Source organism: Accipiter gentilis, chromosome 7, assembly GCF_929443795.1.
Source record: "Accipiter gentilis chromosome 7, bAccGen1.1, whole genome shotgun sequence".
In the NCBI taxonomy this organism is placed as follows: Eukaryota; Metazoa; Chordata; class Aves; order Accipitriformes; family Accipitridae; genus Astur; species Astur gentilis.
This window is the reverse complement of record NC_064886.1, coordinates 24,705,565-24,715,838: the sequence shown is the minus strand read 5'-3', so window position 1 is coordinate 24,715,838 and position 10,274 is coordinate 24,705,565. Positions and strand designations below refer to the sequence as shown.

Sequence of the window (10,274 nt, the reverse complement as noted above, 5' to 3'; positions counted from 1 at the left end):
TCCCCTCCGAGCGCCGAGGCGGCGCGGCGGCCGCCGCCCCCGGGGCCGGCGGGCGGGCAAGCCGGGGCCGCCCCGCAGCGAGAGAGCGGGCGCGGGGGAGGGGGTCGCTCCGCCGGGCGGGCGCGCTCAGCAGCGGGGGCGCGGAGGAGGGGCCGGAGGCGGCGAGGCGGCGCGGGGAAGGGGGAGCCTTCCTCCCGCAGTCATCGTGACAGGAGCCGGGCCCGGGGGCGGCGGGAGCCGCGGGGCGGGGAGGGGCGGGCGCCCTCCGCCCGCCGCCCTCCCTTGCCGGCGCTGCCGGGCCGCCTCGGGGAGGAAATTTCCCTCCGCCGTGCCCCGGGCCTCCTCCGACCGCCTTCCCCCCCCACCCCCCCCGCCGCCATTTGCTGGGCAGGAGCGATGCGGTGAGGGCGTTGGCGCGCCGCGCCCAGGCGCGGGGGGCTGCGGGGGGGGGGGGGCCGGGCGAAGCGGCGCTTCGGCTGGCGGCGTGGGGGGCGGGGGGGAAGCTCGCTGCCAGGGGCCAGGCGGTCGCGAAACCCCGGGAGGGGTGGTGTGGGGAAAACATCAGCGAGCGAGGCGCTGGCTTGAGGTAAAGCGGGCGGCCTGCTGGGCTTTGGAGGAGCAGAGCGCGCCAATTAGAAACTCTCCCGCCTCCCAGTAGCCCGTTAAGCCCCGGCCTTCGGCTGAGCAGCAGCAAAGCGGTTGAAGGCGTCCTGTCGCCCCGAGAAGGGGCTTGGGTTTTTTTTTTTTTTAGGCGAGTGGTCGTTAGCTTCAGGTGCAGCAGCTGTCCCCGCTTCCCTGTGTTCGTGGCGGCGGCGGGGTGGTTTCTCGCGCGCTCGGCCTCTTCTCCGGCTGCGCGAAACCAGAAATAGCGTGGCAAACGGAGCAAGCCTGAGGGAAGCAGGAAACATGGCTCTGCACAAAAGACGGGGGTAAAATACTACGCTGGGGAAATCTGAATGCTGGCTGGAGCCAAGGGTATTTCTAGCTATATGCAAAGCAGACAGTTGCTAAGGCAGCAGGCCGCCAGGGCAGATGAACTGTGGCCCCGCTGCTCAGGCAGGGCCTGGGAGCCGGGGTTGCGCCATTGTTTTGTCCTAGGAATGGGATGGAGGCGGCGGGGTGTGCCACCCCCTCCCAGCAGCCGGGTCGGACGCCGGGGTGGCGGCAGGGTCCGCAAAGCCGGGGGCGTGCCTGCCTCTCAACCTTCTGGCCCCCGAGGGAGCAAAATTCAATTTTGCCGTCACATTTGAAAAAGCGGGCACCAGCGATGGGCATCTTGGCCTTCATTTCGTATACGGTAGCCTTCACGTGGAGTTTAAAGATGAATTAATAGTTGATAATGCTATTTATTGCCTGTGTTTGAAAGCTAGCCTTGGAAGTAAAACAGTGCCTATTTAATGCATTATGTAATCGTCGGGGGGAAAAAGCTCTAGAGAACAGTGTGTGCGTTTTACTAGGGAATATCAACTCAAACTAGTTCTGTAGATTTTTTACTAAAATACTCCTGTGCACAGTGACGAGTCAACCCCGAACTGATGTAAGTTTTGCCTTAGGATTGCATAGGAGTCTATGGGAGAATGTAAGGCTTAGGGCAGAGGAAGAGGATAAGACTAGCTGTTTCCTGTGCTCAGAAGACCCTTATCCCTAGCTTTCTGAATTTGTCCTGCCTTTTTGACAAAGCAACCCCCAGGCTGCTGAGAGAAAGAAAAATGTGTAATGAGCAGAAGAGAGACAAACAAGAGGGAGAGTGCTTTGTTCACGAGAACTGAGTAATAAGTCTACTTTTAATTAGTTGGGTTTTGAAATAAACAAGAAGGATCCATGCTGTGGAGTGACTGCTGCCAGGGGGGGCACAGGTCTCTCAGGTCACTTAACACAAACTTGCTGGTAGACCACCTCTGGGGAAAGCCAGAGCAATTACACCTCTCAGCATTGATCAGACAGGTGGAAAGACTTCTAAGACTCCTGTGCTTTCATATAACCTACGTTTTACTTTTGTCTCTGCTCTGTTAAGGAAAACAACAACGCTCTTCATGTGGCCATGTGTATCTCGATAACAGCCTCGTCAGTTTTGGAGGAGACAGATAAAAAACCCACAGGTTTTCCTCTGTGCAAAACTCATGCTATGTTGAAGACCTAGGGTGGGGTGGTTTGTTTGGGTTTTTTCCCCCCCAGTAACCCTAAAATGAGCACATTTGTAAATATGGTCCCACTGAGGTCTGTAAAGTTTTACGGGCAATTTGTGTGAGCAACTTAGGCCAATTCTGATAACCTAGAAAGCATTTCTGTTAATTTTAGAAGCATTAGTTCTGACAGACTGGAAACATTGTGATGCGCCACTTAGTCCGCTGTCTTATCTCCAGCAGTATTTTTTCCCCCAGAGGGAAGTGGAACAATTGGCCAAAAAGTAGCATTTTCTGTTTAACCCTCTTTGGTTGAATTATGTTTCATTAGTGTTCATAATAAGTACCACCTAATAAGCTAGAGTCCACCAAGAAAACAGGAAAATTAAGTATTAATTGATAGGGGGCAAAGAATTTTATATAGAAAAAGGGCAAGTTGATAAGTCACCATTAAGCAAGTTAGTTCATGCTTAGTCTTCTGTCATCTTTCCTGGTTTGCACTTCATAAAGCTTTTGAGTGAAAGTGTCTCGTCTAAGTAAGCTGTCCTAGAAAAAGGAGACGGGGATTATAAGAAATAACCCTCAAGAGTTAATGTTTTTGGAGTCATGCTTATTCAGGAAGAAGAATTAAACTGGGTACTTCTTTCTCATCTTGCTTTTGAAAGCAGGTTTGGCAAGGAGCTGTCTTTCTTTAGGCATCAAAAAATGCATCTATGCCACCACGAAATGTTCTAGTATCGTGAAATCAATGGCACTGAAATTGTACCCCATGAAGGGAAAAAATTAATAAAATCAAGCTCATGTACATATACCAGCAACTCCCCTCTCTGGAATGGAAACTATATCCAAATGTCTTAGGAGAGAATTTAGCCCTGGGAAGCTATTCAAGTTTATTGAAGGAAAAATATTTCTTTTGTCTAAAGACAATGGTTCTTTACTGACTTGTAGAAAGCCCTTATTTAAAGATAAGATGTTATCTACCCATATCAATTTAGTTGTTTAGCATCTGGTTTGTAAGAGAACTGAAATTTCAACCTGAGTTACTGATGTGTTGTGTTGTTTTGTTTGGTTGGGGTTTTTTTTCCTAAGTATGAATATTGATTGTTACTTCTGAATGGTATGAGTGGCCATCATAAGCTTAAAAGTTGTCTGATATGAATATGAGGCTGGAATGAAACTAGATGATCTACAATACTACAGTGTTTACCTGCAACAACATTGCTATCTGGCATTAAATAATGGGGATGAAAACTACCCATTTTCTACAAAGCTAAATGGAATTGGGGATTATGGTTTCATATGGGTACAGACTGGTCAGTGAAAATGAAATAGCAGAGAAAATAATTTATTATTTTTTTTCCCTCTCTACACACCCCATCCCCAACAGAGAAAATCTGCACTTCTAAGAAAAAGTCTGCTGGTTTCACTGCAAAAACCATTGAGACCAGTTTAGGAGAATCAAGGCTTATTAGATAAGAAAAGGCCTGGATTTTCAGTACCCTAGTGTACATTAACAGCATCAGTGAAATCAGCGGCCTAAAGATCAGCAAATCCATAATGTCCCCTCTGATACACGATCAGGAACTGCTTTTTGAATTGTTTGTTTATTACCTACAAATCAGGTAAGCAAAGACACAGTTCAGTTCTTAATTAGTAAGCCACTGGTTATTTGTGAACTACCTTAAGTAGGTATAAGCTTCCAGCTGAAAGATCAGTACGCTTCCAGAGTAAACAACTATGCTATTTGACTTGAAGAAAAAGGCTGTATGAGAAACTCTGAGTCTTCTAAAAGGTAGTTTGGTAAACTGCTGAAGAGCCTGGTGTAAATCCTCAGGGCAAGCAAGCAAGCAAGGTCAAGTTTGCCTCGAACGCTTCTTAATACAGGTGGTACTGCTCAAGCATTTAAAACAGCAGCTTGGCTTTTACAGCCCAGCATGAGAGTGACTGCATGCCACATCAGCTGTTCCAGAAACAGGCTTGACTTAGGTGTGCAAGGTGTTTCATCCCTTCCCTGACAGACAGCAATTCATGGCTTCTCATGTGGTGCTCATACAGCCATCCTAGGAGAAAGTGAATGTATAATCAATATCAGCAGTAGTGATTGCTTTTAAGGATATAGTAGAGGGAACAGCCTGCCTCGGCCCTCACAAAGGGATGTAGTACACACATTGGAAGGCCCTTGTAAATGAGCTCTGGAGTATTGTTAGCTTATGAACTTGAAATGTATGATGTTAACCTCAATCAAACAACAAAAAGTAACATTTTTTTCAACTCCTTCCCAATGAAAGTGATTTGCCATTTGTTTCAGGATAGGAAGACCCAGCATCTGAAACCGTGTTTGAAGACGGCTTTTCTTATCTTCCCTTCCTGAATTTCATGGGGAGAGGCCTAATTTTAAATAAAGTAGTTTATTTTTTCTAACTAGGAAAGTCAAGGCCAAGCAAAAAGTATCATCCTTAGAAATCCATGTCATCCATGTCATAACATTACAACTCAGATTTTTTTTATTATTCTGTAAAATAAATATTCTTCTGTGTTGCCCGTAATGTTTGGATGCTTTATAATAACCTGATACCTCAAAAAGCTTTGTAGAAAGTTTAAGTTAACTTTCTGTAAATGAAGCTTTGAAATGCCTCATTGTAACCTGCCCAGTTATTGCTGTCATTGCTGACTGTAATGTTTATGTCCCCAGGCAGAATACGTGGCCTGCTTAGAGGTGTATGCACAGGATGCACTGCCCTAGAAGCCTGAGAGATAACATCCCTAACTGTGCTTATCCAAAATACATAAAACTTCTTGAGTGGAATACCTGCATTCTGGATAATAGTCATATTGCATCTCTGTTAATACAGACTGGTATAATGCTTCTCTCCTCATTGTCACTGGGACAATCTGTGAATTTGTGCTTTGAAGCCATGGGAAATTTCTAAACCATATGACATGAAAAGTATTTCTGAGATATCCTGGATCATCAAGTTAGTAGCAGGGTCATGGCCCAGAAAAAAAATACATTCCAGTTAGAACAGAAATAGGGGTTTTGGTTAGAGGAAAGGTTTGTGCAGATTTATAGACAGCATAGATCTAACATAGTAAAAAATCTCTGGGAAACTGGAACCCTTCTCAGTTATCTCCCACACAGTTAGGCAGAAAACTCTGATACCTGAAAGATTAAATACTTGCAAGTTTTGAAGCCAACATGTTTTTAAAAAGCATAAATACAGATATTTAAAACTGTGTAAAGACAAAGGCACAGCAGTGGATCCATAACTATTTTTGTTTTAAAAGATTTTTTTTCCACTAGAGTGGAACCTGGGTGACAAGTAACCCAAAACTGACCATCAGAAAAAATAACAAAACAAAAATTGCCACTGCCAAGGTACAGCTTCCCTGGACATGAGGCTTGGCAGAAATTCTGCAAGTTCATGGCCAGCATTTCACCATAGTGAACTTCCGTTTTCAGCACATTCCTGCTTCTCCACATCCGAGGATCATACCAGCCTTGTGGACAAAGGAGGCCGGAAACTGGCAACCTGGCTGCAAAGGTTTTTCACTAACAAAGATCAGGATCTATTTCATCTGTGACAAGGATAAGCAGTTGCTGAAAGAGGTCCTTTGGAGAGGACCACAACACATACATCCACATGTAAAGAGCTGGGGACATAGCAGTAAGAGCTTATGGGAAATGCAATGTGCAGTCCTCTATATGCCATTTCCAGGAGAAAAATAAGGGAGGGAGAGGTGACATTATACTTAATTATACTTAATACAGGTGACATACCACAACTGAAAATTTTGCTGTTTTTCTAGAAAATGTGTCACAGCTTAGACATTAAAAGACCACAAGAGGACACTGTGGTGCCACTTATCTTCAAAATTTATTTACTTCAAGGAACTTCTACCTCACTTGTAAAATTACTCAGAACTGCATTTGATAGCTTGAAAAGCGATTTCTACAAAGATACCTTAATCTCATCTTTAGAGACTGAAAAGTTACTAAGTCTTTGAGATTTTTTTTTTTTTTTTTTTTTTACCCACTCGATCAGATTTTCTAAATTCAAATAAGAAGAACTGGATCAGAGTTTTTTCCACTAAACTTGTTAAACATTGCAGTAGTTTTCAGGATAGGATTAAGATGCTGGAAAAATACTGCTCAGTGGGTATTCGTGGTTTTTTCTTTTGTCTTTTTTTTAAGAGATCAATTTTCAGTTCAGTTACATTTTTAGCATGGATAAATCTGAATTTTTTAATAAAAGGCTCAGAGAACAAACTGAGCACAGGTCTAGACAAGTTTCTTTAGATGATGAGTTTAACTATAGGAGGACACTCAGAAAAGTTAATGCAAATGGACTTTTCAAAGTTGTATGAAACTTTTTTCCAAATGTTTGTATTCCAGACTAAAGAGACCTTCTTTTGATTTGTCTGACAAAACCCTGTGTATTAGCTTCGGTTTTATTCTTAACTATTTTAATTTTTGTTTTGTTTCTCAGTAGCAACCCACAGGGGAACTTGAATTCTTGCTTCCTGGCTCTGTGCTTTTCTTTCATTGCAGAACTGGCAAAAGAAATGCTTTATGAAAACAGTGAGACCAGGTGTAGAGAAAGAGCTTCAGAGAAAAATACTTACCCATTATGTAGGGGAAAGCGTGATCCTAGTGAATTTTACAAAACAATTTGGGGAGAAGCAGCACAACCAGAGCAAAATTAAGTGCCTTCTCATTTGAGTTCTGATCATTAAGGCTAAAGCCTTGATTAGAAGCAGCAGCATTTCTGTGATGTAAGCTAAATGCTGAACTTTGTTCACTTAGCTTTTTTTTGCCTTATTTCCCACACACACACTATTTGTTGACTCATGACAGAAGCAACTGTTGACTCATGACAGAAGCAACTGAACCAAGTTTAATAACTCTCTGAGGTCACATCTTTAGGGAAGAGGGGTTGTTTGTTGCTTTTGCTTTGCAAGAAAAATAAAACTTCACAGGTTGCAATGATTTCTCAAACAGTACAGACATTGGGGAAAGAATTGCCACCTTCGCAATGTGAGTTGCAGGAAGTGAAACAGGCTACGAACAGCTCATCTGGTAATACTGGACCAAGTGACTGAGGGGTTCTAGACATCTGGAATACAGAAACACAGAAATGCGACAAAAATGCTACAAATGCCACAAATTTTGTTTTTCCTCTGACAGAAATTACATAATGACCTTATAAATAAATATGAAGGTTAATAAAAGCTTTTCCATTTGTCTGGTTTCAAAAGATAAAACCCAAAAATTATAGGAGTACCAAACACCCACCACCATCTCAAGTTGTTCTATGTAGATGTAAAGGTTGTAGGTATGCTATCAAGACAAAAATCAAGACCAGATTAAAAAAAATAAAAATTGTTCTTGAAACACTGAATCAAGCCTTCCAAAAATACTCCAAGAAGGGTTATCCAGCCTCATAGTCTGTCCTGAAAACAGTTCAGCAGGTCCACTAACGTTCTGCTCTGGGTCTGCAAATTGAATCCAACAGATGTTAAGAGAAAATGAAAGCCACTGTTAGTGGGAAGAATCTTCTGGTTATTTAATTTAGATGTTACATTTTCAGAATTTGAAGCAATTTGATCATTTCCATATGTATAAATCCAGAGAAGAGTAAACAGAGGAGCTGCTGCTTTCAGTAGCAAATGGAAGAAATCCAAGTCGCTGTACTCTGCTTTTCTGCTCCTCTCCTCCACTAGCACCTAACACTGAACGTAGTTAACCTAATTACTGATGTGATCAGCAGGAAACCCACCACCCGAGGGAGGAAAACAGTTCCTTTTCGGTTAGATCAGCTCCCTGAACCAGCTTATCATATAGTTACACAAACAGCCGTGCTGTCACAAGGGGCAGGGAGGCAACATGCAGTGAAGAAACAGGGTACGACTGCAGCAGCCGAAGCTGTCGCTGGCATAAACTGCTATGGCACTGCACCTTACTCCAGAAGGTCATGGAGATGCAACGATACACAGCTTTTCAAAGTCGATTCTGTGGTACAGGTGCCCAGTGAACCTTACATTTAAGATGGAACAGAAGTTAATAAACTTATATAGGTGGTTAGACTTAATGCATGATGTTTACTGACCTTGAAACAAAGAAATGTGCTGGCATATTGCTTGAGCAGCTCTATATGCAAGACGGAATGCAGATGTTAAACACTAGCACAGTTCAGTAGTCCATATCTAACGTAAAACATGCAGAAGTCCTTCCATGGTCCAAACAAGTCACCCACTGAGTAGAAGTTAGATACATGAACTAAACTACTCAGATTTTACATAACAGATCAGCTGCATAGGTTAGACCAGCAATAGACTTTTAGGCTTGGTTTCTAGTATCACCACTTAGCCAAAGGAGACAAGTGAGAATTGAAGTTGTTTATTTCTGTGGATGCTACAGCCCATTAGTCTGGAAAAGGATAGTACTGGGGGAAGGGCGCTGGCATCAACCTTTTAGAATCAAATCAATAGTCTGCATCAATATTACATCTGTAGGTTTTGGCTGTTCATATCACACATGCAAAAGTACGAGCCTTGGATTGTTAAAGATGCCTTGAAGTTTGGTTCTTATTTAGAAAATCAGCCTAAAGTACTTCATAGATTTTGAGATTTACAGAAACAGTAATAACTATTTTCAGAATTCATGTAAGCGTAACTCATTTAGAAGAGGTAAATAATGACTTGCATTCCACCATTTGGCAGCCAACAGAACTTATTACAAAGTTCGTATCTCAATTATATCTGATACTTCACTGATACCACTAGCCATAATAGAATCTGTCAGTTGAGCTAGCAGGCATTTCAAATTACCAGTGCAAATTGCTCTTATTAATTGGTGCAGGGCAAAGGCATTCAATTTCAGGATGACTCATCCTCTCCATTGGGAGGCAGAAATGAGAGTGCAATCATTTTATGCTTGAGCTGTTAGAAATGCAATGTTGTGACTACAGCTACAAGCTGCTGTCAGTAGGACTGGAGACACTAGCACTCGGACTGAAGGGTCACTATAGTTTTTCTGACAGCAGTCACAGCCATATCTTACATGATTTTACTTTTGAAGTGGAATTCTAATGAGATGCCTTTCTACCATGTTTCAAGCTGTGTGGTTTTGATCGTTTAAGAAAAATAAACTAACTGCATCTATTAGATAAGCTAGATACCATGTCCATAATCATTGCACGATGCACAAGATTCCATTTCTTGTCTGACGATTTTGCACTCTGATATTGGTTTCACACGAGCAGCTTATTTGAAGCATTCTGAATTAACGTTGAAACTTGTACTGGAAAAAGGGACTTCTAGATCATCACACATCTGTGAGAAATGCCGTGAAGTGGCGGTTATCCTAGTCTTGGCGCAGGCAACCTGTCTGGTTCACCATAAGCCTTGTTCTCTATGACCTGACTAGCTTGACCAAGTGATTTGCTGCAGGTAACACTGTCGTCGTGGACTCACAGCGATGACTGAGTCATCCGTGTTCCCTTTCCATAGGCACTTGCTCAGACTTCTCTACGTGTTAGGCGGTATCTGAGTGAAGATGAGGCCGACTGCCTACATCCAGGATGCTCTAGGGTTAAACCTACCTGACTTTCTACTGCCTGCCATGGGGGAGGCTACCTTCCCTGTGAAGAGCAGACCCAGAGCCCTCATGATACCCTGGCCTTCCTTCTTCAGCAGTTGCATGGTTCTTTCAGAGTTTCCTGGAATTCTGAATATATACATTGTTTCATGAGATTACACCAGTACCTATACACAATTTTAAACAATATTTTATTTAAATTTCATGTATATGTTTTGCCACAAGGTTACAAATTATTCATTGCACAAAGCAGTCAAACAAATAAGTGCAATACAGTGTAGATAAAACAAGGAAATAAACTACAAATATCTATAGCATGGTGGAATCAGTCATGTAAAAGTATTATCCATATCTTTAAGAAAAATAATATATTTTTAATCCATGCTTCAGTATGAAAAAAAAAGTAGAAATTAGTGGGCAGGCAAGTGACAATGCAGTAGAAAGAAAAAGGCTGGAAAGAATAAGGAAGCATCTTACGTTTCAAATATGTAATGAAGTTACTATCACAGTACTAATTCTGTGAAAAGAGACCATAGATGGGAGTTTTCCAATGG

General features: G+C 42.7%; 1 long non-coding RNA gene across 1 annotated transcript; it reads left to right on the top strand.

Annotated features, from left to right (window-relative positions):
* Window positions 1-3,658: 3,658 nt before the first annotated feature.
* Window positions 3,659-10,187, top strand: LOC126040618 (uncharacterized). Its single transcript, XR_007506683.1, has 2 exons — window positions 3,659-3,745; window positions 4,432-10,187. It is a non-coding gene; the product is annotated as an uncharacterized LOC126040618 (long non-coding RNA).
* Window positions 10,188-10,274: the final 87 nt, after the last annotated feature.